At 39.5% G+C, this 27,941-nt stretch overlaps 1 long non-coding RNA gene across 1 annotated transcript; it reads right to left on the bottom strand.

The window, feature by feature from the left end:
• Nucleotides 1–273: 273 nt before the first annotated feature.
• On the bottom strand, nucleotides 274–17,176 carry LOC119132426. The gene is made up of 3 exons (XR_005099873.1): nucleotides 16,988–17,176; nucleotides 1,231–1,355; nucleotides 274–419 (listed from the first exon to the last, which is right to left on the bottom strand). It is a non-coding gene; the product is annotated as an uncharacterized LOC119132426 (long non-coding RNA).
• Nucleotides 17,177–27,941: the final 10,765 nt, after the last annotated feature.

Below are 27,941 nucleotides of genomic sequence, written 5' to 3'. Positions count from 1 at the left end.
CGAATACCAGCATGGTTGAGATTGTCCTACCACTGAACCCGGTCCCACCCCCCCATATGACTAAACTATACAGACACTCACACACACTGGCAGCAGAGTAAGACACAAGTTCGCACACGTGTCATTATCGCAGACATCATGCTGCATAGTGGTCCATTTCCTGCTTAGCACAATACAGACATCTATTGAATTTAATGCATAATATTAAGTTTTAACTAAAGCGACAGTATTTCAGTATACAGGCACTTTTACTAGATCCCGTGAGTGTGTGTGTGTATATGTCGGGGGGGGCATGGCGGGGGACTGATAACAAAACAATTGAAGGAGTGCCTATTGTTCATTGAATACAGACACACATGCATGAACACGACAGAAGGTTAGAAGGACGACCACAAGATCTTCCTGGAATGGCCTTTGGTCTGTGGGAGGAGCATAGTACATTTCAATTTTTTACCTCAAACAAAACACGATAAAGCGTTTTGGTGGGGGGTTATTTTATATATACGCGTGCGTGTGCATGTGCATGCGTGTGTGTGTGTGTCAAACGTTTTTCTCCACTGGGGTTAAAAATAATTTATAATTATATTTTTGAATATTTAATGAAGTGCTGGGGCTACGCAGATTTCTTACGTTGGTTTAGCACCCCCTTGACCTGGTGCAGAGCCATCCTTGGTGAGTTTGTAGCTGTGGTGTTGGTATCATTAGCTCATACTTGAATTTTTTTATGTCGAGTAAAAAATCAAATGTCAGCATTTTTGCAATGGGCAAAAAAAAATCAATCAATGTGAAAAATCAACAATGCTCAAAATACAGCAAATGAATACGTCAAGACAGATTTGTTAATGTACATTCAGATATTTTTTTTAAATGTTTAAAAATTAGTATAGGCGATTGTATTAATTTTGTTGACAATTTAAAGACTATACATAGGACTATCTCAGGATAAAGTTTGAAAAAAGACTTATCATTTTGCAGTGCTTACTAAACTGCCTTTTTTTGATTGATTTACCTGACAAAGAGATTTAATTTCTCTGAATAAACTGTTTCTTGTAAAATAATTTTTAAAATAGTAACCATTTGTCTAATCCTCAGAGAATGCAAACACACTCACGCAGACCGTTACATAAGAACCACAATTAGCGGTGACTGCCTGGAGGCAGAGAGACTCAGTAATAGGTGCTTGTTGATGTTTTGTCAATGTTGCTAATAGAAAGAATAAACATGCCTAACCTTTTAATTGAGTGATGACATGCTGATGATGGAGATATTGTTAAGCACTCGGTGAGGAGCCAAAGTCCTTGAGTTCCCTTCTTTAATTTCACCCCTCAGTTCCTCTCATACATTCAGCACGTTTCCTGTGTGTATGAGTTAGCATGGTTAATAATGGGCAATAGTATTTTGGAACATTTATTACAGTAATAGTATTACAATTGAAATTATTATCCAGCAACAATAAATTTAAGAATACAAACATAGGAACATAGTGGCCTGGTTTAAGGATTACAGAGGAGCTTTATTTTATTTTTTTTGCGTCTGCTTGACACTCGTCTTCATTTATCTTGACTGCTAGGAATTACACTCTTCACTCATTCAGTATGTTTCAGTTTTCACGTGACAGTTTTCCCATCCAATCTGATATGAAGGAACAGAGGGGGGAGCGAATAGATAAATAAAATAAAATACCGGTATCATGTTACCAAGATTTCATAGTTCTGTTTCCAAGCCAAAATGTTATTGCCGCTGGTATCCAGCAAATTTCCCTTTTGTCTGTGAACAATTACTGTCAGCACCACATATGGTGATTGATGATCGAGGATGGCTGACTCCTACTTCCTCTTGTGCCCCTCTCTTCATGTTGTGAGAGCTCCTGTCGGAGCGCTGCCAGGACAAATCACTGTGATGGAGCGCTGTCTTTTACTCCCTAACCTCCCACTAACCCATTCTTTCTCCAGTTCCCTCTGGAACTCTATGAAGCATCCATCCATCCATTTGAGATTCCGCTTGTGGGTCTCGGGTGAGCTGGAATCTTTCCCGGCTGAATTTAGGCACATTAGAAATCACATACTGTAAAGACAACCACTTGTGATCACACTTATTGACGACTTATTTAGAGGCTTCACTGAACTCCATCAGACCCTCAAAACTAGAACTTATTGAATGTGAGGCTGATGTGCTAACCACTTCAATCCCCACTTCAGGGATGACCTTAAGCCCTTCACCTGAAATGTATTACTTATTGGAAATGTGGAGAAGACACTGCTGAGTTCAATTATGATGAATGTTTGGTATACCCGCATCCTCAACCAACTGGTGACCTGAGGATGCTCCCACTTTTGTGTTACCGTCTTCATCTATGCAACTAGTACATCATATCAAAAAGCTGAACAGGAGCATCTGAGGTCAAAACTCTGCATTTTTATGGATTAAAACAGTTCAACATGTATAATTGTTTCCAAAGTTGAGCTTTCTAAAGACACTTATATACCCACAGGATGAGACCGCAGCATAAAACATGATAGACAGAACACTGCCAGAATTTTCATTCAGCTCTTTCTTCTTTATTTTTGTTTCAAAATTACAAAATAAAGGATAAATGTTGGAATGATGGCCTCTCACTCAAAATTCATTTCCCACATGATTAAACACACTGTTCAGTGACTAGATCTTTCACCTTTGCACAACCACCTTAAGTGCACCAAGTGTGGAGGAGGTCCCAGAACCCCAGGGAACCAATAGCAGTTCAGGACGGAACGGATGGCTGGGTGGGTGGTTGTAAGTCTATTAGCGAGTCACAGAGGAATTGTCTGTGAAACAGAGACCAGATGACTGACGGAGACAGCAAACAGCTGTGTGGCGACAGTGTCACTCACATGCTGCAGACCTCCTTGTATTTTTTTTAAACCTCACTCTCTTAATGTTAATTTGTCAATCATTGTATTTCCTCATCTATTATTATTATTATTATTATTTTAAGATGTCATACTAGGCAATGATTTAGTTAATTATTTATTTAGAAATCTTACATCCAGCATCACATTTTAGCAATTCATAATAGCGTCAGTAAACATGCACACATGTGACTGGATTCGGAAATTTACTTAATTTATTTTTATTCTGAAAGAAGCACAAAGGTTAGAAAAACAGTATTTGTCATGGCAAAGCCCATTAAAATCATAGCATATAGCTAGAGCTGTAGTTCTTAATTTAATTTAGATTTAATTTTGTTTCTCTTTGAAGGTATGATGGGCTCTTCATCACAAACAAAACGCACATACTGCACAAGCCTTCAAATTTGAGTTTACCCACAGAAGTGGAAGCAGGGGGTCTGTCCTAGAGCTAGATGCTGACATACGACTATTACACACATGTAGGGGCCTATTACTAAGTCTAGCACACTCTAATTGTGTGCATAGGTATTTTATTTTGGTATTTTTCTAGACTAGATAGAATTGGGAGTAAGGAAGAATTTTCATCATTCCACATTGTGATTGGTAGCCCAATTGGTAAATCCCTCATTTGCATTAAAATCAGGTGTGTTGGAAGCAAACGGAGTTTGATATTGCAGAAGCAGAAATAGAATCACTTGTCTGTGTATTAGCATGACATTGGCATGCGCAAAGTATGTTCATACAAGATCTCCCCTTGAGGAAATTATAGTCGGCAATACATGTGAAATGGACATTTGGAGACCACCTTGCACGCACGACTGTTACACCACCTGCGCCACAAGTTAGACGTGGTTTTACCAAGTCTAAAATGTACTAACTTAATCTACCTTTTATATTAAATTTGCAAATGCACCAGGTGTAGTGTAATAGAAAACATCAGCCATCAGTTCCTAGAACACCTCGTGACACGCAGCACGGTCTGCCAAAGTCACAAACATGCTATACTAGACTTGCTGCAACAGAAAAATGAAGATGCGCCCGTTTTTATGCCGAGCACACAGGCACTAACTTACAAAGATAGGGCTTGGCGTGTTTACCTTGGCCCCAAAGGTACAGACACAGTTGGAAAGAAATGAAGAAGAGCACATACTGGAACTATGCCCGCAGTGTTTGGATAGTAAACCTTGTGTGTGTGCATGTCTTTGTGCGAGTGTGTGTGTGTGTGCGTGCGTGCGCTTGATGGCATTCGCTCAATCCACTCCATACTTTGGTCTCTATCCAAATAGAATGGCCACCATTATTCAGGCAAATCGACTAGTCAAGCTTATTACTCCACAATGACTTTTAGAGCTTGAGGTCAACTATCCATTTCTTAGTCACATATTTTTGCCGTCCTTGAGGGAATGGCAGAGATGCTACCAGTAACACCTGAGTCACCGTCATTGACTTAGATTGTTATCTACTCCTGATTGTGCAGCTTTGGTAAGTGAAGGTGAAGCAAGAAGGAAAAAGCCAGACTCCAGTAGGTCAACCCTTTTTTTCCCAGCCCACACAATCAAAGTGAGAGGAGAGTGGGAAATTATTCCACCACACACAAAGAGCGCAATTTCCAACAATTCAGAGGCCACTGCTGTGGTGGGTCCAGAATGTGGACAAGTTTCCAAGTCACTTGTCCTAATGTGTATGTTTTGCGTAAACGTAGTGTTTTCAGTGACTATTGATTATTGCAAAGGATTCCCTCCTTCTGTTTTTTTTTTTTTTTAATTATAGTACTGTACTGAAAAGAATCAATGATGTCATCGGTGACTGGTTGATGCCGACTCGGCTTTCATCACATTAGCGTCCACTCCCAAAAAATCCAAAGTTGTAGAACACACAGCATGCTCTGTAGTTGGATGCACACAAGTGCGTTTTGTGGGGTGGATGTTTGATTGGCAAGCAGTAGAAAGGAGAGGAAGTGAAGCTGACAGAACACTCAGGTGGTGTTAACTCCGGAATGACAGGTAGGCTGCACCCTTGCTGACAAGCATGGATAAACACTTTCATGGCTTGACTCTTAGGGTGGTATGTTTCTAAACTTAGTTTCGTATACTTTGTTTAGTACTTGGTTTACCAAATAATAATTCAAATTAAACATAATGATCGTTGACGCTGTTTGCTTTTTGACACAGACATTTCAATTGCCTTTATGTGTCTGTTTCTGTCACAATTTTGCCCACAACTCGCTGAACACCCCCTTTCGCCCCCTTCTCAGTCAGTTTTGTTGAGTGCTATCTTGCATCTGGTTCCTTCTGTCTTCTCCTGTTTCTCTAGAGTGTTTCTGCTGATCCCTGAGGTTCCCCAGGGTGTGTGTGGGTGGATGTGCACGTACAGCCAGGTGTCTGCTCTTTGGGCTGTGTCTATCAATTGTGTTGTGAAGGAGGGGTGGTGTAAGTGTTGTATTTGTGTGCGTGAGTGAGTGAGCAGGAGCTGCCAGGGCAGTGTGACCAGGAGGGTCTGGGAGAAATTCCCGAAATTCTCAGGGATATGCCTGGGATAAAAGCTCCCTACTGCTGTTATGCACCTGGTGAGAGAGAGAGAGAGAGAGAGAGAGAGAGAGAGAGAGAGAGAGAGAGAGAGAGAGAGAGAGAGAGAGAGAGAGAGCTGCAGACTCATTATGGCACATACACACACGTACATAGCGGCAGACATACTGACAGGGACACCAATTAACCTGAGGTGTAAAACAACACCATGAAGTTCAAAGGTCAAATTGTGAAATTGAACCAGAGGACCACCCCCCTCACACTCTAATAAGTGAACGTCAGATAACTCATGTCACATTTATATTTATTGTAATGTAAATGTATTTAATATTGTATTCCAACAAAGAGCTTTGGGTTTGAAAATGACAAGAATTGCATCCTGGCATTTTCCTATGAAGGAGAGTCGCTGTCTAAATAAATGTTAAAAACAATAACACTTAGTAATGCATTTTGTTAAAAAAAATAAAAAAATAAATGATGCCCTTTTCAAATTGGAGGGTGACACAGTTATGCAGTAAATGAAAAAGTGATTTTAACTGTGAGTGAAAGTGTACTGCTGAAGCTGTTTGTGCAATCAGAGACCCTCTTGACAGTCTGTCATCTGTCATCACGGCCCATCAGGAGCACTAAGAAAATAATCACAGACTTTGGCTCAGTGTGAGGAGGGGGGAGTGGCAAGTAGACAAAACAGCATGGTGTTTACATGCAGATCATTACAGATCTATACAGTATATTGGTAATTTTGAGCCTGCTATTAAAAGCGCGTGAATTATAGTTTCTATTTAATTTTTTCTGTATTCTTATTTGCTATGAGACCAACAGCTGTTTTATTTTATCAAGCAACAATGTGTAAGTCGCAGCTGTTTAATTCTTAAGTATCAAATTAGAATTATTTCCTAAAGTATGTTCCAGCAATTTTTATATTAATGTGGAGAGTTAAAAAGTAAAGTAAACGCAAAAACACACATCCTATGACGATAACTGAACTAAGTGTGAGACATGCTTAGATCTTGAATGATGGCAGTTCAAAGTTTGACTTTCGAGAGATAGCTTTTCAGAAAATATATATTCATTGTTGAATCTGAAAATATTTATTCAAATTGAATTGAGCCTCAAATAAAACCCAAATCACACTTATTTGACTTGAGAGGTGTGTTCCTAATTCTGAGACTATTACTAACTCTTTGAGCTCTATTTTTGTGCCCAGCACAAGTCTAGCCTAAAGCACAGTCTAGCTGTGTACATAGGTGGATTGGAAACTGCAAGAAGATCTCCACTTGCGGATCACAAACCACAGCTGTGAAGTGGCCACTTGGAGCTCGCCTTCAACTCAATGGTTCTTGTCCGTATATGATAACCACCACCCCGTGGCTGCATTCTACCCTTAGTCATGTGACAGCCAGGTTTTTCTTTTTTTTTTAAATAATATCAAAGATACTACTACTAATAATAATAATGTGTCCAATGAATTGATTCCAAGAAGGATTCTCAGGATTTATTGCAGTGCGCCTTGTAAAAAGAAACGCCCTCAGTCCGCCAGAACACCCAACAAGGCTTCATCCTACGAGCTGACTCAAAGCGTGTGCTTTTGATAGAGCAAGTGTTTACTTGTACTTCCCTTCCCTCCTGCTCTCTTGTTATTCCTGCCTTCCCTCCCCTCTAAGCGTTTGCATGTGCGTGTGAATTTCTGCACATGCTTCTTCATGTCTGTGTGTGCACGTGCAGGTGGGTGTGTGTTAGTGTGTCTGTGTGAGATTTCTATGACCCTCACCGAAAAAGGGTGAAAGACTTCCCAGACATCAAAGACCAGGTAGCTGTCAAGAAGAAGAGGGGCTGATAAGTCCAGTTGGGTGACAATAGACTCACAATGCACACCTGGACTGTATGGAAAGGCAGTGATGTGCAGAGAGCTGTTATATCCCCTCTGCCCCTCCCCCCAACACACACATACACACACACATCCAGAGGTGTTCAAAACGTTCTCATTCATTTACTTCATCTAGTTAAGCTTCAAACACACAATTCCTATCAACCACCTACAAACACCATGCTTGGCTCCATAAAATTGACACAGTTGCTAACTTTCAGATGTCTTGAAATGTACCCATAGAAATAGAACCCACCCACCCAGTCCCTGACCTCTGCACCCACAGGTGTTGGGGTCTTTGTCCTTGGACATGTATGAGCAGCTCAATGTTGTGATGAGCACTCAACCACCTCATTGTCTCCTCTTACAGGTGTCGTCGGATCTTGAGGGACCTTTGGTGGAGAGGGTTGAGTGTGGCAAAAGTAGAGTTAGGTGGAAAATAAAAAAATCTTCAGAATATCATCAGGATAGTCCATGTATAAGATTTACTAAGTATCCAAACACAATATTCTTTCTACATAGATTCATAAAGGTCCTTAGAGGAGAACCAAATTAATGAATTGCGACTCACAGGGTTAAGATGTGTGACAGTGACCTGGGAGTGACTTCATCTCATTTGGTTCCTACTCTGGGTAGATGTTACACTGAAATAATTGTTTTCATTTTGGAAGCTCCATTTTGCTGAGCACTTATCCTTTTTGTATGTAGCCAGGTGTTATGTCTGATAATGAGCCCAAGGTCTCAGTAGAGAGCTCAAGAGTGATGATAAAGAGGCTAGAGATAGTAGAATTTGCATTGACCTTCTTCAGCATTTTACCATATCACTGACTGGTATTTCAAAGACCTAGAGTGGGTGGGAGGAAAAAAAGAAGACACTGATGACTAGCGTAGGGAATGTAAATAATGACTGGTTACACTTTGAAAACCCGAATATTAGCAGTATTCGGATTATTAAAAAACATGTAAAAATATAGAATACTTGCATGCACAACTTCTGCGGGGGTTTCACATTATTTTCTATCTCTAAATGATGCATTGCATGCATAGAGGCAGTGTATTTGTGTTAATTTTGACAAAGCCACAGTCTAACATTACGAGTGCATCTCCAAACTCCATAAATGATAGAAGTTGAGAAGGTAATGCTACCACTAGCCACTCAGACCCATTCTTCTTGGGCAAAGGGGCTTCTAATCAGTCTTTGATCAGCCTCATGTCCTGTTTATCCTGCCAGGATGTCCCGTCACCTTGGCAACCCAGTGGCACACGCAACCTCTTAGTACCAGCCTTCATCAAAGAAGTTGACAAGCCTCAGGAAATTGGTTTAAGCTCTCAGAGAGGGAATCAGTCCATTTCCTAACGGGTACTCATCAGAACAATGGCCAGCTGCCAAGTCCGCAATGTCGTCAGTGTGACGTTTCCTCATTTTTTTCTTGGATTGTACTTGATTTTTCGTTGATTGCACATTATTCACTTTTTTTTACAGAGCCAAACTGGAACTGTCTAATTTGACCAAATATCTTATATGTGGGTATGCTCACTGTGAGACTAGAGATAGATAATTACAATTAATGAACTGGAAAATTGTCTATTCATTTTCATGTTTCAATCATTAAATCTTTGGGTCTCAAAATTGCACCCCAGGGGTCATTTGTGGCTTGCAGCATGATATTCTGGTGACCCCTACTTAACATAAAAAGTTTAATGTTAGTCGTGTCTTTCAAAATCCGAAAGGAAACGTTGGCGAGGAGAACAGCCAAGTTCAAAATAAATAGAAGCTGAAATATCTTTTGTTTGATCACCTGTTATATCTTGAATGCAGAGACAAAATTGCAGTGCTGAAGAAATTAGAAATATTTACGCAACAAGACATGCTGAGAATTATGCAAAGTACCAGTACTAGCAGAGCTAGAGGGGGCCATGGGGACACTGCCCCCTTCCCCTAAAATACGCTTGGGCCGCCCCAGGTGCCAGGCCAGAAAGTTGACTTTTGGGTATTTTACAATTTTGCGGAGATTATTTTTTTAGACCTTTCCACCCATCCCTGCAGGCAACACATAATGAAACTTTATCAGCATTTTTTTGAAGAATGCTTTGGCTTTGTAAAAAAAATTGTTTTGCGGATATTCTTGGTCCCATTGTGCCAACGCTAAATGTTTTTTTAAGCTATGAAAACACTGTATTGGTGAATCAATTTGCTAGTAAAAATATGTAGAGGGCCACAAAACTGGTTTTATTCAGGACAGGTTATTTCAAATTCATTGTGGTAGTATGTAAAGGGAAAACAATCATCGAAAGTAAAACTCTATCCGAGTATGGATTTAACTGTCATTGAGTGCAGATCTCTACAAAAGCATCCTCTGACCAACGTTTTTACATCAATGACTCAGATTAAAAATATTCTGGATTTGCTATCACGTGAGGTGTTGATTGATCCACGAGTGAGTAAGAGTGAGAAAAGCCATAACCTGCCTTGTAAGGTTATCACACCAGATTCTCTATCAACACATACTGTGACCATATGCTCACTGTTTATTTATTGGAATCAGGTATGATTGACCCACCATTGCACATGTAACATCTGTCAGTGACTTGCTGCACTAAAATTACTGTTGATGTAACTGGTAAAGCATTAGACTGAGCAAACATACACGAAACCCAGGGGCCTTCAACATGTACAACGTTGAAGACATTTAAAAATATTCACAACTGCATGCTGATGCAAGATGCCAACCTGCCCGTCTAATGTTGTTACAGAGTGAGGTAAACCAATCATTACAGAGAAATATGTATTTATCAAGTGATTTAGCACATCAAGAGTTAACATGAGATATTCATACTGCAAGAAAAAAAACATGAGCGTTCATCAGTCTACTGAACATCAAAAAAGAACATTGAGGAGATGGTTCAGGTTCCTCCTCTTTCATTCAGATTGGGGTTAACACAATCTGTCAGCACCTCGCCCTGCGTTTATTATGAGAGGACTCTTTCCTGTGTTAGGCAAAAATAATCATGTTGTCCCAGTGATGCATTTGACCGATTGGGTCCAGATTTGTTTTTATTGCTGACTCTCCAAGGGGAAGTGTTGGATCGACTGTATAAGACAAAGTTGAAGCAACTTCTGGTTTGTGGGTTAGAGTGGGGAATGCCCACCAATTCCTACTCGAGCGACCTACACGCATAACTATTTTTACCATTAGAACTGATTTTGAAAATATGACTTCCTCACACTTGTCAAGGAAGAACTACTGCTCTTATGGTGTGTGATAAGACTGACCTGGCATGATGCCACAGGGCATGAAGCCTGCCCAATAATAAAAAGAAGAAAGAGTGGAATGAAGAAATACAAGCACCTAAGAAAACGGTTATTTTGTCAGATTATACAACACACTCAACACTCACAAGTTGTCCTTTCTTTATCGGCTGTCGTTCCATTTCACGTCCTAATCACAGACGGTGATTCAGACAAACTCAGTGTTGAGCACACAAAAGGATTTGCAAAAAAAAGCTTCATTATTTATGATTGTCAGTCACAACCGTCACAACCCTAAGTAGATGGGGGAATAATTGTCACTCTTAACACAGCCATACCAGAGGATTTGTCAGTCTGGTTAACCTTTCATAGATAAACAAGAATCAGGCCTTCTGTGACTCTAACCATGTTTAATTACATATTCAAAAATAAATTTATTTTGTGCCAAGTTAAATGAAGTCAGATGTCAGCGATAGTGAGGAAGAGTTTGCCACCAACATTGTGCTTATCGATTGAATAAGAGAAAGTGTCAGAAGGAAACGCATGCTTAATGGCGCTGATGGTGAAGAAGGTCGTTGATGTGTCACAGGTGATAAGCAAAACCAGTATGCCAGCATTGCCAAGCAATTTCCACCAAGCTCATGGTTTTATTGGACGTTTCTGCCTGCATTGAATTCCATTTAAGGGCTGATTACAACGCAGCTTTCAACGTCTATCATTCTTCGAGTATCCACCCGCACCCAGTAAATGTGATGTAATTGTCGGAGCTTGCAATGTATCAAATGTGTGACTCTAATGACAACAAATACATTTCTGAGCGTCGACTGATTTTTTTTTTCCGAAGATCATTTCTACTGTCATGTGAAACTGAAAGTTGTGCAAAAAAGAAAATATTTATTTATTTATAATCTTGTTTGCTTCAATCGCCCAATGCTCCTACTTTAGTTGTTCTTGCATCATATCATGCAGGGGTAGAGAAAGAGAGAGATATGCAGCAGCATATTATTGTACAAAATTAGTTTTTAGTTGCTTGTATACAAATAGTTGGGTTTCTTAGTTTTCTAAAATCAGCAGGGTCGTTTGATACACAGACGCACACACATTTCTGTATTGTCTGCATCGAATATTTCGACCAAAGCATGTCAGATTACTTTTACACATGTGGGAACTTGAATAATATGCATAGTATGTGTCCTTTATCATTAGATTTGCACTGTTAAATTTAGGTCTTTAAGCAAGTTACTCTATGAGCACACACACACACTCACACACACACACACAGTTATAAACTCTTCACTTTCAGTGATATCAAGTATGCTGAGCTGTGTATTTAATGCACCTGTCAGCAAATCCAGACCCCCACAAGAATTTACATCCTCCCACACACATACACACTACACGGGAGCTGTTTATCCCAACAGAGGGAAAGATGCAGGAGCATGTAGACCAATGTCAGCATTAGGGGAAGCAAAATATTTTCATTGCCAGAATATCTATTTGTGTCAACAATCTGGCTGTTCCCATGAGGCCCATGGCCTCGGCAACTACGAGGAAGAAGTGAGGAGGACTCTCGGGGGCATTGTAGAAATGGTTGTACCAATTATCAGGAACATTGTGAGTGTCAACAGCTCCAGTGTGACAGATAAAATTAGGTCAGGATGTAACAGATGAGTGATAGCCATTATTATTTAATTTTGCTTATTAAAATCTTCTGCTTTGGCTGCTGTGGCACAACAACAAAATTATGTTTGTCGTAGGAATACCTTTAAAGCTAAAATAAAATTGATATGAAATTTGTTTCAAAAAACAATAGACATTTTATATTTTTAGTATTTTAGTTTCACTGTAACAACTGTAAAATGAAGAGAATAAATTAAACTAAAATGAAGAGAATACTTTTAACTGGATGAGTTTAATGTGAGATCTCAGTCAATTTCCTTCACAATCTGTCCCCAATTAAGCATATTTTTGCATAAATATTTCCGTAGATTGCTAGGCATTGCTATTCTGTATTACTATCTACAGTATTTGTGTCCTTCGATAATTAATGTTTTTTGTCTTCCATCTAAATTCTTGACTCCCACTCCCGTTTAAGAGGCAAACCCCCTCCCTCTGTCCTTGTACATAGAAATGTGCTCTTAAATGACCCGACGGCTGAACTGAAGGACTACTGACAGTGTGCGTTTGTTTAAGCAAACTCCTCTCAATCCATCAAATAGTCGAAATGTTTTCATAACACTCTATGTAGCAGCCGCTCAGGAGTGTGTCATAAGGGATATGCTTGCCAGGCTTCTGTCATAGCCGGCTGCATTTACATAGATTATGGAGCAAGTCTTTCCTTTATTATTATTATCATTATTATGATCATCATTATTATTCTTATTATTATTATTATTATTTAATACAAATAGAGCTGGCAAATCTTTATATAGACTTTCTAGCTGGATCCCAGCCCAACGCCCTCATTACCAATGAAAAACTTGTAACACTCCAGGGTGTCAAAATATTGGTGTTGGATCTGTCATAATACAAAGGCAAGATTACACAGGAAATTATTTTTTCAACGATTATACAAAAAGAAATACTACAGCATAGCAACCTGTGACAAGCCTGAGTTAAAATGTAGATGTGGTGATTTATTCACATGCACTAATTGTTCAACTCCCATTGCAAGTTTTTTTTTTTCAAAGGTCACAAACTTAGCATTGGCTTGTAATGAACACATAAAAAATTGCTATCCATTTTCTACGCCACTAATCCTCATTCGATAGCGGCACGGAGGCACACTGGTTAGCATGTCTGCCGCACAGTTAGGAGGGTGCAGGTTTGATTCCACCTCCTGTGTGCTCCAGCATGCCCGCGACCCCCGTGGGGACAAGCGGTATAGAAAATGGATGGATGGATGATCCTCATTAGATTTGCAGATGAGCTGAGTCCAGCTGACTTGGGGCAAGAGAGACGTGGTACACGCTGGACTGGACCAATTGCACGGCACAAACCGATATTAATAAACATACATGTCCACCAATGGCCAATGTAAAGTCTTCAGTTGACCTACAGACATGTTTTTGGAATTTGTGAGGAACCTGGTGTACCACAAAAAATCCACACAAGCTCATAGAAGGGCCTGAATCCAGGTTCAAACCTGTGGCTGCTGCTCAAGCAGAGGTACTACTCCACCATACTGCCCACAGTTTAAGTTATATAAATAAATTAACGGTCAAAAAGTTTTGACACACTTTCCATGCTATTGAATGAGAACACCTGTCAAACCATGCCCCATAAAAATGTGTCATGTCTGAAAAAAATTGACCTAAAACCCCAGACTGTGGGACATATCATCAAGGTTTCAGCCTTGGAGAACATTTGGTTCAATATCTGATGTCTGCGACAATCTCTTCCCCCCCATTGGTACACCACTCATGACATGGCACTGTCTGAGCTGATGGCCTTCGGCGTGGAATGTTTAGCCTCAACTCAGAAGCAACAACAGCTTGAAAAATATTTGTGCTTTTAAAAAAAATGGTTCATCTGTAGCCTACATAACATAAATGGAAGAAAGGTCTTTATGGTGATGAGGAACAAACATTTGTGTCAGCGAAGAATCTGAGCTGTGCATGAGCATTGAGCATGTATTAATTTTGCTGAGTATACAGTAGATTGACAAGGGTATAAATAATTCCGGGCTTGACTGTGTATGTAAATTAGTGAGATTCTAGACAGATTTTTAATTTTTTTCCAACTCTCTTTCAACGAATGTGGGCACACTGTACATAGAGGACCCGTGTCCTCGACTGAATGAATGTGGTACATGTACATAATGCCTCAAAATCATTTTAAACAGGCAACTAATGCATTGGAAATGAATTAAAAAAAGACACGGAAAACAAAACACACATCACACAAGCACTTGAAAAACCTGGCACATCTTGATTTTTCCATTACATGTCCCGTGCACGCCTGACAAATTGGTAGCTGGAAGTCGACTAAACTTTAGACCAGCTGGAACATGGTCTAAGTTGTGACACAGGTTGTGTAACGTGATTTTAATGAATTTGATGGAAGTGCGGGCAGTCATATTACAATTGTATTTCATTCATAAATATAATGACATCATGCGTCAAATCCTCGGAATCATTGTAGAATCGATTCACTGAATACCATATCATCATTATTATTATAATCTATTATATTTTTTAAATCAATCTCTTTGCCTGCAACACGGGTATGGGGTCAGGGGTGAGGAGGGTCACACTCATCACACTCGTCACCAGGACCTCAGTAGGTTGTAAATATGCTGTATGCCTGTGCTTTTGTTTTCTTTTTAATGAATAAGTTCCACATACCTTTTATCTGCATGTTTAGGTTCTGATCAAATTGCCTTTGAGGAAAAAGAAAGCCAAAGCTGATGCGGTAAACACATGCACCATGTTCTAACTCTTCATGTTTTCTATTAACATCTCAAATTTGCGATTACGTGGATGTTTTCATTCTACAATAACGTCTTTCTTTGTTTTCTTTCTCTGGGATACTCTTCAGTGACGTGTGTGTCTGTGTAGAGTGACTGGAAGAATAAAGATTGACAGAGGAGAAGAAAGGAAGGGTCACACTGGAAGTCAGGCAAAGGAAGAAGGGAGTTCATCCACCTGTGTTTGATTTACAGCGGTCAGATGTAATATCCCCTGGCCACAGTGTTACAGTGTTGTTTCATTTTGTTTTGATTTTCTCCCCGAATTAAATACTTAAAGATCGTAACAATGTTTTCAGATAGGAATTTTCTCCATTATGCCAAATATTTAGTGTCATTTGACTTTAGTACTTGCATAAAGATTGTGAGGACTAAAAAAAGAATAATAATAATTTGGACTTGCATATTCCCCCATAAAAGCATGTTAAAGCATTGCATGAAAAACTACAATTTATTGAGGGGGTGAAAGATGAATGTTCAAGGGTTTTCCTGTTTTTCCTGTTTAATTTATCATACCTGCCTAAAATGAGGAATTGGCTTAGCAAGCATGAGCGGAAATTTGGACTTACGCACGAAGGAAATAACTTCAAAGCAACTTCATGAACATGAAGCGACATTCATTTTACACATCCATCCATGTACAGTATTTTTTTTTTTTTCTGAAATTTCTCCTTCTCTGCAATACACTCCATCGTCAGCGGCTATCATACACGGAAGAGCTAATCAGCAATTTGTGATTAGCAGTGGCGTGCCACCATTATAGCCCCACCACAGTAACATTTCCTGGCGACAGGGTCACCGCTGACGGACAACTTCCGGTCTTTTCACCATACTGAATTAGACGCTGCTAATATGGCCAATCATTATGTCGCCTGCACACCCGTATCCTCTTCTTCTCCTGCTCTTTCTCTAATCATGGATGAGACAGGCCTCAGCTGTCAGAACAAAGGGTGATGTTTTTTTTTACATGGTTTTCGTTTAGGGCGTTACTACGCTTGCGTGTGTTGGACTTTGATGTATAACACACCAATATTTGTCTCAAGCTTCCCTCAACAAAGAATCTTGGCCTTTGGCAGAAGTAGGAACATTTCCTTCTCAGTTTCAATTGTACAATGTTACTTTAATATTTAGTCTTTCTCTTAATTGAAACTTTGGTAGTCACATTAAATCACTTTAAATAATTCTGATAAAATAATTGATGTTATTTACTCATGCTGTAAAATTACGTTACTCAGCAGTGATAAGTTATGTTTATTTGTAAAAAAAAAAAAGAATCCGTTTTATAATGATGTAAATTTTAATTAAAAAATGCAGACGAACAGCAATAATAATAAGAATATTAAATATCATTTTTATATGTTGCGTTTTTGATGGAACGGGCCTACTTCAGTCCTGTGTTTTAATGTTGGTCATGATGGTGATACTCGGTGGGCTAATTATTTTTTATGTAATGCTTGATTTCAAAATTTTACAAACCACTCCTGTAGAGATCTTGTTTACAGTATCCAAAGTGCAATGTGTTAGATGTGTCACGTTTAAATTCAAAGAGACTACTCAGATGTTTTGCGTGCTATTTTGGTTAGGTATAGTCTCAGTGAATTTCGGCTACTCACTACCTGTCAATCCGGTCAAATTGGTCAGTGAATCATACCACACTTTCAGCCAGCATTTAAGAAAATACAGAAGACATTTTAATTTTGAAACACGGAAAAGTAAACGAGTGCCATTCTTAGTTTAGTTCAACCGACTTTGGCTTAAGTTCATAGTTATGCCGTCCAGCAGCTGTTGATGTTTTAGACGTAGAATAGACAGAGGAAGATAAGGCTGTGTTACATGAGTCTCACGCCCAAAGACACACACATACATGCACCTCTCCATCGTCTAGTGGATGTCACGCTTGGGCTGGCATAGAGAATGCGTGCGTTTTGTGTGTGCGTGTGTGTGCGTACATGATCAGTGTGGGTGTGAAAAGTCTGACTTCTTATTCACCTCCTGTTCTGCATAGAGGCCAATTCTTCCTCTCCATAAAGCTCACTTGAAATTAAAGAGGAAGAGGTTTTATTTTTTTTCAGTCTTCCTCACATGAACACATTATTTCTTCTGAGTGAGAACAATTAATCATAGCTTTTAGCATTAACAACTGCTCATCGTCACAGATATTATTGTACTGTATTATGTGATCAAATGGAACAGTGAAGGACAGTCACAGTTGGTAAATAACACATTTTATGCTTTAAAGTGATCCACAAGGGGGCAACATTTGAACCCCAACCTGTCGCATACAATTATTGTGACCTAAGTCATGTAAGAAATAACAAATACCGTACATAGGAAATTGAAAATTAAATCAAATGAATTACAAAAGCCTATGAATTTTTTTTGTACAATATAAGGAAATCAGGAGATACAGATAGTTGAATTTTGAATGAAAATAAATTTAACAGTTTAATTAATGGATTTTTTGCATTCCGGGGAATAAATATTGCACTGGATCAATCTGCAAAAAGTCAGCACATGAGAAGTTTGAAGTTTCTGCACTGGTTATAGACTCAAAATGTTACTGTTGATGCAATTTTCAATATATGGTATTGCAAAAATATTAATTTTAATATTGAGTACACCAACAATACATTAACTGATTACATTTATAGGGCAGAAGATTAATTGTTCCCTTCAAGTTTGATGATATGAATTACACTTTTTCACATACAGTATTGTTTCAAAAACCAAAGAAACAAAAAGATTCCAGCTATTTCCACCCTTTTGCAATGTAAGCATTTTCCGTATCACCGAAAGAGGGATTTTAAAAGTGAGTAATTTTATTTAATTAACATATAGCTCTATTTAGTTACATGTTTGAAAACATCTCTTACCCTCTCAGGACTTTTGATCTAGTTCACTCCACCTCCATGCACATGCTGGTAGCCACCTCTGGTAATACCATACATGCCCTGCAAAGGCTCATAATTGCCGAGTGCTATTAGATGGCCAAACAGGATTATTTCTTCAAAAGAAACACTAGCCGCCTTTAGGAAGGAGTGTGAGGGATTGGGGGGGTCATCCCCAACGCCTCCAACCCCACCATCTCCCCTAATCTGGCAGAGGTCCCCCACAGTCATACTTCTCCACCTGGCACTCATTACTCCTCCTCAAATCCCTAATCCCTCAGTTTGTTTTCCCAGATAGAGACCAAGATGAACTGAGAAGAAAATGGGCAGAAGAGGAAAGGGAAGACACTATTTTGGGGGTAGTCAGCATTATTGGTGGTTTGACAGCAGTTTGCCAGCATTGTTTTACGCTTGTTTTATTTCTCTTGATAAATACCTCAAATGTTTTGTTCTCATTTCAGTGTTAATGCATCACAGGTTGCGTTGCGTACTGTGTGTGATTTTGTGTGTGTGTGCGGCTGACTGGCGATCTCTTTAATAAAAGAATTGTTTGTGTTTCTCCTGATTGGGAACACATTGGGCCTGGGTCGGACCCTGTTAGAGCTGGGGTCTAGGGTCTGGGGCAATCCAGGGGTCCTGTTCTCTGGGGGTCTCTCCATTCCTCCTCTCTCCTCAGAAGTCTCGTCTGTTCATGGGGCCACGAGGGGCGGCGAGGTCACCCCAGAGAGATGTCCCGCAACGAGATGACCCTACACTGCCTCTATCAGGGGGTAACCTTAGTACCCTGAATCCCCTCCCGCGGAGATATAATGCATACGTCTACAAGAGCAGCCACACAGGGTGATGAAATAGACATGCACACGTAAAAACCTTTTGCCCATCAATTGCTTTTTGTCTGAGACGCATCGTTTTGCTCACCTACAGGAAGTGACGCTGATCACCATGGAAACTATCATGCAGGTCAGACTCGAGCTACCTGTGTGGCGTCGAGCTTTGTTGTCCTGACTACTCGGTGTGTTTGAGATCCCCACGTCTGATAGCGGTAGCATGATCACTTTGGATGCATGTAGCACAGACAAAAGAAAGACAAAAGAGTGACAGATAAGAAACACATTTGGTAAAAGAGGGACGCAGAGTGGGGAAAATGGAGGAGAAAATTGAAGTGAGAGATGTAGAAAGAATCCACCACACCTTCGAGGAGCATGAGCAACCAACACATGGACTACATATTAGATCATGGAGTTAACAGGCAGCAGCGGTGCTTTGGCATGAGCTCATGTGTTTGGACAGATCTGCGCTGAAGTTTTAAAACCAGTACTGAAGCCTTATCTGATCCAGAGATAAGGTCTCACACCAAGAATGAGAGGAAAATGCACACAGAGGCAGCCAGTGTGGCTGAATGGACAGGATTGGCGGCACAATGTGGCTCATGTGTGGAAATAGAAAGAAGACAGTAATGGGTTGATTTGAGTGGGGCCCAAAAAACGGAAATTGTATTTCATTTTCCATTTGAGTTTATGAATAAAAATGACTTGAATGTTATTGTAAGAGTGATATTATGCACTGATTAGGATTTTATTGATGATGTGGGTGAGCATGTACGGCTGTGTCTCTCAAGTCTTATGATTATGTCAAGTTCCTGGAGTGTCCTCTCGTTCGTATTCAAATTCTTTACAACGTTTATGGCACTGCCTGGGTTATTACCCCAGTCCTGTCCTGTTCTATTCTGTCCTATCCTGAACTATTTGCTACTCATTTCCGCTTGCTTCACATAATACACCTAAATCTCAATTTTACTCGCTTCGATCCTACGCGACTTTCTAACGCGGTTTGGTCATGGACACCAATTTTTTTTTGTCATAAAACATTTTCAAGTACTATTGTAAATGGATAACATCAGGATGGCACAAAGCTAAATGACTAGTGCGTAAACCTTAGGGCTAGTGATGCAATGAATTTCCGTGACCAATTTAAAGGCGTTTGATAATAAGAAGTCGGGCTGTTTGATTTTTTTATGATTGCTTTATTGCAGTGTTACGGATAGCTAAGATCGTTTTCACAGTCACTCACAAGTTGAAGAGTGTGGCACAGTAGTAGAGTAAGTGACTGTTTTATTCTCTCTTCCATCCAATTCACATAATATCAAAATGACTTAATCCACCTGATATTGTCATATGCGTATTGCTTCTCTTTTAATAAAATGTAATTCTTCCATTTACCAAATAAAGACAACTTCAGCAATTTAGAGGAATTTGTCAGCATTTCATATTGATTCCATTTGACTTGTGCACATCTGCAATGTCCCATCCCATTTGTGGACAGCACACATCAGTACCAGAGCTGTCTTGCACTTGCCAAAGCTTTGGTGCCCAGCATGATGTTGCTTCCTGCAGGAAGAGGGAGAGCTGGGGAAAAGCAAAACAGGACATCTTCAGATCTGTCAGGGGAGCAGGCCCTCTCCTCCTCTCTGCCCTCGGGGGACAATGCACCAGAGGAAGTGTTCTCTCTCCCCCCTTTTATCCCCCATTTTCTGCCTTTGCATTGCTCTACTCACCATGGGATGTGTTCTCCTACTTACTTCTGCTCTTCTCCAAATGTCTGACAGATACTATGTCAAGTCAAGTTTATTTATATAGCCCTTAATCACAGACAAGTCTCAAAGATTGCATTTGTCCTCTCAACAACGAATGGAAAATTTTGTAACCCATTAACACCCATTTAATGAGGGTTATGACATCACATTTGTTATGACTTTTAGTACCACCCATTTCTCCAATACTAATTTATTAGTTGTTGGAGAGCCAATCCACTGGCTGAAATTTTCAGCTTAACAAAAGAAAGGTGCAGATGTACTAAATTGAAACACTATGATGCACGTAGCTCTAATGCTGGTGGCATTTTAATGTATCCATATTTTGATTTTCTCTTCCGCTTGTCCTCATTAGGGTACTGGCGCTTATCCCGGCAGACATTTGGAGAGACACCATAGACTAGACGGCAGCCAGTCGTGGGGCCACACTTTCATTTATTTGAAATAATTAATTTCACAATTATAATAAAACTATTGGAATACTAACAACAGGAAGAAGATGAATAACAGTCATAAAAATATTAAGAGTATATTTTTGGAGATATTTTCTTTGAGAAATCAAATAATCGGTCAAACATGTCTGTTCAGTCACTGCCACACTGTGTGCGTGCGCCGTGTGTTATCTTTCGTGCCTGTGTGCTCGACTGCCTGGTTTTCCTGTTTGTTATTGTGGTCATGACAGAGGCAGTAGAGCTGGAATTGAGGAGGCTTGTGTGGTGCGCTATGTGGAATCCGATCCGGCAGAGAATGACACAGTATTGGCAGAGCACAGTGTGCTTTGGTGGTGTGTGTGTGTGTGTGTGTGTGTGTGTGTGTGTATTTGTGGTTTGCAAATCTCGTGCCTATATTATTTTACTCAGTCTGGATTGTCCGTTTGAAGTCGTAACACTGGCTGTCATTGTCTCCTGATGTGTAAATCAAAGTAATCAAAAATCAAAACTGTTTTCACTTTTAAATATACCAATGACTCCATATTCATTATACCATTCATGAAGTCTGTAGCATGATTCTATTGGAGCGTCATCCCTTCCAATATCAAAGATTTTGCGTGACTTAATTACTTCGGTAACTTCAAATAATAAATAAAAAGAAAGGAAGTGAGATTAAGTGGTATAGGTAAAGACTATCAATCGGTAATGGACAGCTGGTGCTTAGTGAGGACTTTACTGGTCTCAGGTTCTTTTCTTTCCATGAAATGATCAGATAACATCAGTTACCGTATTCACTGAAATCTACCTACACTCTGTTATATTAAACAGTCATAGGTTGGCATGTTAGCTAAATTACAAATATCTTTGTGGTTGCCCTGACACAGTGATTTTAGAGGAGACTTGAAGGGTGTGTGAAAGCAAAACAGAGAAAAAAATGAAGAGAAAGAGCCATACACGCGACTGTAAAAGCAAGAAAAAAAATGCCTACAAAGCAAAGTCCTGTTCTAAAATATAAACGTAATAAGTAAAATATTGATGGTAATAGTACCTCTCAGCGACCCTGAATTCTTTGCAATGCTTTTCTGAATGCTTGTAAGAGTGCTTGATGTGTTTGCACTGTTAATAAAAGGGGTACAGTATGGGGCTCCATAAATGACCAATTAGGTTAGCTGTTTGCTGTTTTACAAATATATTTGAAAGGCTTTTATATCAATTGATATTTTACGATGACAGGGCAGACATGTTAAGCTTGAAAATGTCCAATTATTTACATACTGTACATACTATGGTCAAAATTACAAAACAAAAGAGTAAAAATTATCCATTGTTTCAGCCTCCAGTGATGAAAGGCAAAATGCTTGTTGAAGTGTAACTGAGACATCAGATGGTTTCTTAAAGTGGCAGTTACCCAATAATGACAGGGTAGACATCAGATTGGGGGACATTGAATATGAGCATGTAAATATAATATTCAATGAAAAGGAATTGTATAAAAGAAAGGGAACACATTTTCAGAGACCCAGAGCAAGATTAAAAGCGCATTCCAACTATGCGCATGGATGGACTCTCCTTTGATATTTTTTTGGACACGCACAGTTAGTGATGGGCGTTTGCGCTGCTGTGGGAGTGAACACAGCCAACTTGCTTCCTGGCCAATCGAAGCAGCTCCTCTCCTTTTTTTTCAATTTCAGCACAGGAGAGGCCAGACATGACAAGAATGTGAGTGTCTATCCATCCATCCAAGATCGGCATGTGCAGAGTACTGGAAGAACTCCACTTGCAGATGACGTTAAGGTTGTGAAGTGGCCGCTGAGCACCCTCCCTGGTGAAAATTCCCTCAGCCACCACTGGGTAAAGACCATCTAACATTTTGTTCCTCACAAGACGCGCAGACCACCCAAGCAGAGCAGCACAGCACAAGACAGCTCTACTATTCCTCACCATTATCCTGTGCGTTATTGTTTTCACATGCAGCTCACTATAAAGATCACTCTCTTCACGTCAGGGTCATCTTTCAACTGTGCACAGTCATCTGTCCATTTGGAGACGACTGAAGAGAGGTATGAGGAAGACGGTGTGTGAGTGCTGTGCATGTGTGAGGGGAAAATGAAAGTATTGGAATGGTTAACAAGCCCTTGTTTGAATGTTCTGCTGTTTCTTGTCAGTCCTCAGCTTTGATCTGTCTTCAGAGTGTCAGCTGGCAGCCATGTTTGTTTGCCCAGCGTGGTAGGCTACCTGTGTAATTACCTCTAACGAAGTGACTTGTTTTGATTTGGGCTGAAATCTAATCCCAAACTGGGATCAGGTAGTGAGATGGGTGTGTGGTTACTTGGGGATTTTGAAGCGTGAGCACGGCTGGGGCTGCAGCTTGTTAAGTTGCCAGGGTGAAAAGAAGTTCCTCGGGTGAGGACGTTTATATGTGAGGAGAACATGTTTACTTAGTATGCGTGTGCCTTGATGCTTTCTTTTTAGACACACCCACCCCCGGGTTTGGACTGTTGCTACCTGGCACACCTTTTTTTGCCTGCCTTTTTGCCTCTCGTCCTTTTTTTGCATTAGATGTGCATGCTAAGAACAGGAATAAACAGAAAAGAAAATAGAAATTTCCACATCAGTTTGAACTTGAGTACAGTACGAACATACAGTCGATGTGCTCCTGTGAATCATTTAAGTATTGGCAGCAGTTCAAAAAAAACCTCAAAGAAAAGCTTGTTGGCAGCAGGCTGCAGTACTTCAACCCTCTCTAAGGTTAGCAAGGACACAATGTGGCTCTTCTCTTTTCACCTTTCTCCTCCAGTTCCTCATTTTTTTTTTCCATCATGTTATCCATTTCATCAGTCCAACATCAACTTATAATAATTTTCTTGCTTTTGCACATGCAACAAAAAATGTTTGCCGGATAGAGCATTTCATATTTTTATGCCGTATGCTATTAAGAAATGTTTGCAGGATTGTTCTGCTTTAAATAATGTCTCCAGTTACATAGCTTTTTTGTAGTTTTTTTTTATTTTTGTTTTGTTTTTTTGATTGCGATGGATGGAGTATCATGCGAAGGTCACTGGTTCACATCACTGCCTTGGGGCACATGGCTCAGTGCCCCAACCACAATTACCGTGTAACTGACTGTTGACTCGCATAGGGTTTGGTCTTCGTCTTGGCTTCATCGGCTCTTTTTTTTTTTTTTTTTTTTTTAATCTCCCTTTCATGTGAAACCTCTAGACCCAAACACCCCTAAGGTTTTATACTACTGCTAATTTTAGTAAGATTTGGAGGTGAAATCTGACTACAAGTCATGCAACGTTTTGTTTTGGGGGGGTTTTCTCTTAAGGTTTGTGTGTCTGTGAATTTGAAAAAAAACAACATTGGGTGGTGCATATTTCAGTGGTTTTCCGGTTTTTATTCTTCCGTCATAATCGTGGCTTTATTGTAGGAATTAAGATTTATTGTATTATTTTTCCATCTCAATTAAGTCAGACTTATATGAAAACTAAAACGTTTCAAATTACATTTACAAATTATCTATAATGCTTTTGAAGATGGTGACAGTTCACTCTGAAACTGATTTTCTTTTTCTAACCATTTCGAACCGTGAATACAAAATTAAACCTGCCCTTCAAATAAAATGAATAAATGGTGATGGTGCTATTAAAACCTACTATGTGTGAGTTTGAGGAGATGGACTGGACAAAGTAAGGAAATGTTCCTCACACACCGCCCACTGAACATCCTCTTTCAAAAAGGTGGTCCTCGTGGAAATATATGAATATACAACATCACAAAAGTCTTACACCACATGAGTTGGTGGCCTAGAGCAAACATTTAAATCGCTTTTTAACAATAGGTTCCCAGGAACCCTCATCCCTCCCCAAACTTAATCTGGTGGGGGATGTAGAGGTGGAGGAGGAAACCTGGTGGTCACTGTTTATTTGCTCTATCATCTCTTTTGAGAGAGACCACAGCCATGATGAAGGAACTACATGAGGGCTGAGGGCCCATTGCCTTTTTTACCCCGCCTTCATCCTGCTGTTCATCCATCCTTCCTTTTTGCATGCATGCCTTTCTTTCATCTTGGAAAGATTCAATTAACAAATTCTATCTATATGATTTGAGCACATTAACAATTCCATTGCATTAAATTAATAATCCATAAAATCATATAAAACGTGCGAGCTATACACACCATTTGAATAATCCATACAGGTCATTTTTCACCAGGATATGTGATGTCACGGTCTCAGAATTTATGATGTTGTTAATATTGGTCCTAATAATGATCAACAACCTCATGATCTTCATTTGCAAACATGCAGGTCACTGCCTTGATGAGTCCTCTCCACCCCGGGTGGTAGTTCTCTGGTCTCGACCTGACCCGGCGAATCCGTCCGCCGCATTCCACCCGCACGCGCTATGATAAACATCCTAGTCCCAGATCTGCAAGGGCAGGAAGTGCAAGAAGACAGGAATTCCACTCTTTCAAATTACATTACGGCCCTTCGCAGTGACGGCCGTACAGGCCTATATAGGAAAGATAAGGCAAGAAGACAAATGGTTCTTTGTCAGGTATTCATGAGAGGAAAGATTTATGGTGTTTTTCTGTTTTTAGTTGTTTGTATGGTTGTTTTTGTTTATGCTTGGATGGAGTTACTAAAAAACATTTTGTTTCAAACTGTCACTATGCATGTTGATTGCCTCTTTGTGTGTTAATTGCAGGACAGAAATAATTAATACACTACATGCATTTGATCCGTTTTTTTCATGGCAGTTAAGTACAGCAGACTACAGTGTCTGCATTGACACTTTAAAGAAAGTTCCTGTGTTAATTAATTATTTTGATACTCCAGTATTATGTATGGTCAAGTCTGCAACAATTAGGGCATCGTATAAATAAATAAATAAATAAATAAATAAATATTATGTTTTGTGTTTGTGATGCGTTTACAATGTTTGTTGATTGATTGTGAGGGGTTGTGGTTTTCGGATTTCTATTTAGTAGTTTTTAGTTGTAATAAGGTAAGTGCATTTTTGGAGAAGGAATTAAAAATGCTTAGCCATACATTAAAAAATAAACATGTTGGCTAAGTAACAAATCTATACCAATGATACAAATACTTAGCTATTGACTTTATTCCAAATGTTATTTTTGGACTTTTAGGCGATGACACGAAAACAAGCTAGTGTCAAATTAACATTCCACAGCGCCTCAATCAGTTCGTGTTTCAAACCCCTTGTTTTGTTTACACATTGTTGACACACTGGTTTACGTGCTTTGTGACGCGATGCGCATGACAGAAAGAGAGAGAGAAAGAGAGAGAGAGAAAGAGAGAAAGAGAGAAAGAGAGAAAGAGAGAAAGAGAGAAAGAGAGAGAGAGAGAGAGAGAGAGGTGGACAGTTTTCAACTTCATTGTCCATCTCTGTACAATATATAATACATAATATTCTCATCATGTTAGAATATGATTTTTATGTTTTGCAATTATGTTTCAGCGGTGCCCTCACCTCTGCGTAGTAATTTACAGTAAGTCATTAAACATGGGGTGTTTCGTTGAACTTCTATATGACAATTAAGCATCATTTGAAAATAGTCTGTGCAGTACTTTTAAAAAGCAATTAAAAGCACTACAGTATGTAGGACTGATTGCAATTAAAAAAGTGGGCTAATTACACCAAAGAAAAGAGTCTTGCCCGGTGTTTATATTAAATTATTAGCTAACGTACCGTTTATTTAATGTAGCTCAATTGCATAATAGTATATTGAAATTATCCTCATAAGTCGAAAGACGAGTGGTGGAAGTCTTGAACGTGCCAGTCGGCGGTAATTGCACGTTGAGAGACGGTTGGCTCGGCGCAGTTCAGCTGCTGCGGCCAAAGCTGCAGAGTGCAGACTGTCGGCAGGGTGATGACACATATGCCAATGCTGCTCCACCTGCGCACAGTCCCACAACACGGAAATACACTCCACGAGAGCCCGGCGGGACCCTCATGGGTGGCCAGGAAAATGGACGCTTTTCTATGCACTGCCTTCTCATTGTGAGATAATGAAGCTGTCTCTGACCGGTATTACTTCTCGCGCAGCTTTGCTGACTACGAATACAAACAGTTGTGTCACATATTTAAATATTGTGTTTTTCCATTTTTGTTTTATTTATTTATCTATATTTATTTTTATTTTTTTTATTCTTATATTATTTGCTTCTTGGCCTATAATGTGACGGTACTTTAAAGTAATGTGCGAAAGCAATTTTTAAACACACACACGCAGACATGCGCACACACGCGCACACAAACACGCACGCGCACCACAAAAGCAAAAACAATAAACACGCTGCAACTACCTCTGCTAAAATCACCTTCAAGTTGAACAGACAAATTCCACTGTAGAGGAATTACTGTGTGTATAAAATTCGTTATATGATTCAGTTTGGGTTTTCCGATGGGAGGGTTAGGCTATTATTTTAGGAAGGAGACAACAAATTATTAATTACTTTGAAACAATGTGGTAATGCTGCTGACCCATAATGTTGCAACAGATTTTCATCCCTGCACTTTTACAATGAATAATACTCAACATGATGGTCTGTATGTGTAAGTCTTTGTGGAATAGCAACATAAATTGCACCGAGCACAATATTTGTTCATGTTCTTCACGTTATTATTACTCTTATTTTTGCGTCCGTTGCTGATGTTATTGTTGATGTTGTCCCACGAAGTTAAGATCGTTTTGATATGTGCGGCATCAAGTCCCTGCGTTTGCAAACGTATGATAAAGTATGAATTTGGCATTTTCAGAGAGGTCGGCTACTCGTTTAAAAATGCTCACATCTTGAGCGATATCTGACCATTTTAGTTGACTTGCAAAAATACACATAAGATGCTAAGCCGGGTTCCACTGTTCTGCAACAAATATACAATTATATGTTTTTTGCATTTCAATATGTATATCATTAGCCCTTTAACTGATAAGTGTTTAAATGTGAGCAACAAAATAAATTAGTTATGTGCAGTAAATAATAATAATAATAAAATAATAATAATAA

This window comes from Syngnathus acus, chromosome 13 (genome assembly GCF_901709675.1).
Source record: "Syngnathus acus chromosome 13, fSynAcu1.2, whole genome shotgun sequence".
Lineage (NCBI taxonomy): Eukaryota > Metazoa > Chordata > Actinopteri > Syngnathiformes > Syngnathidae > Syngnathus > Syngnathus acus.
This window is presented reverse-complemented; position numbering and strand designations above follow the sequence as displayed.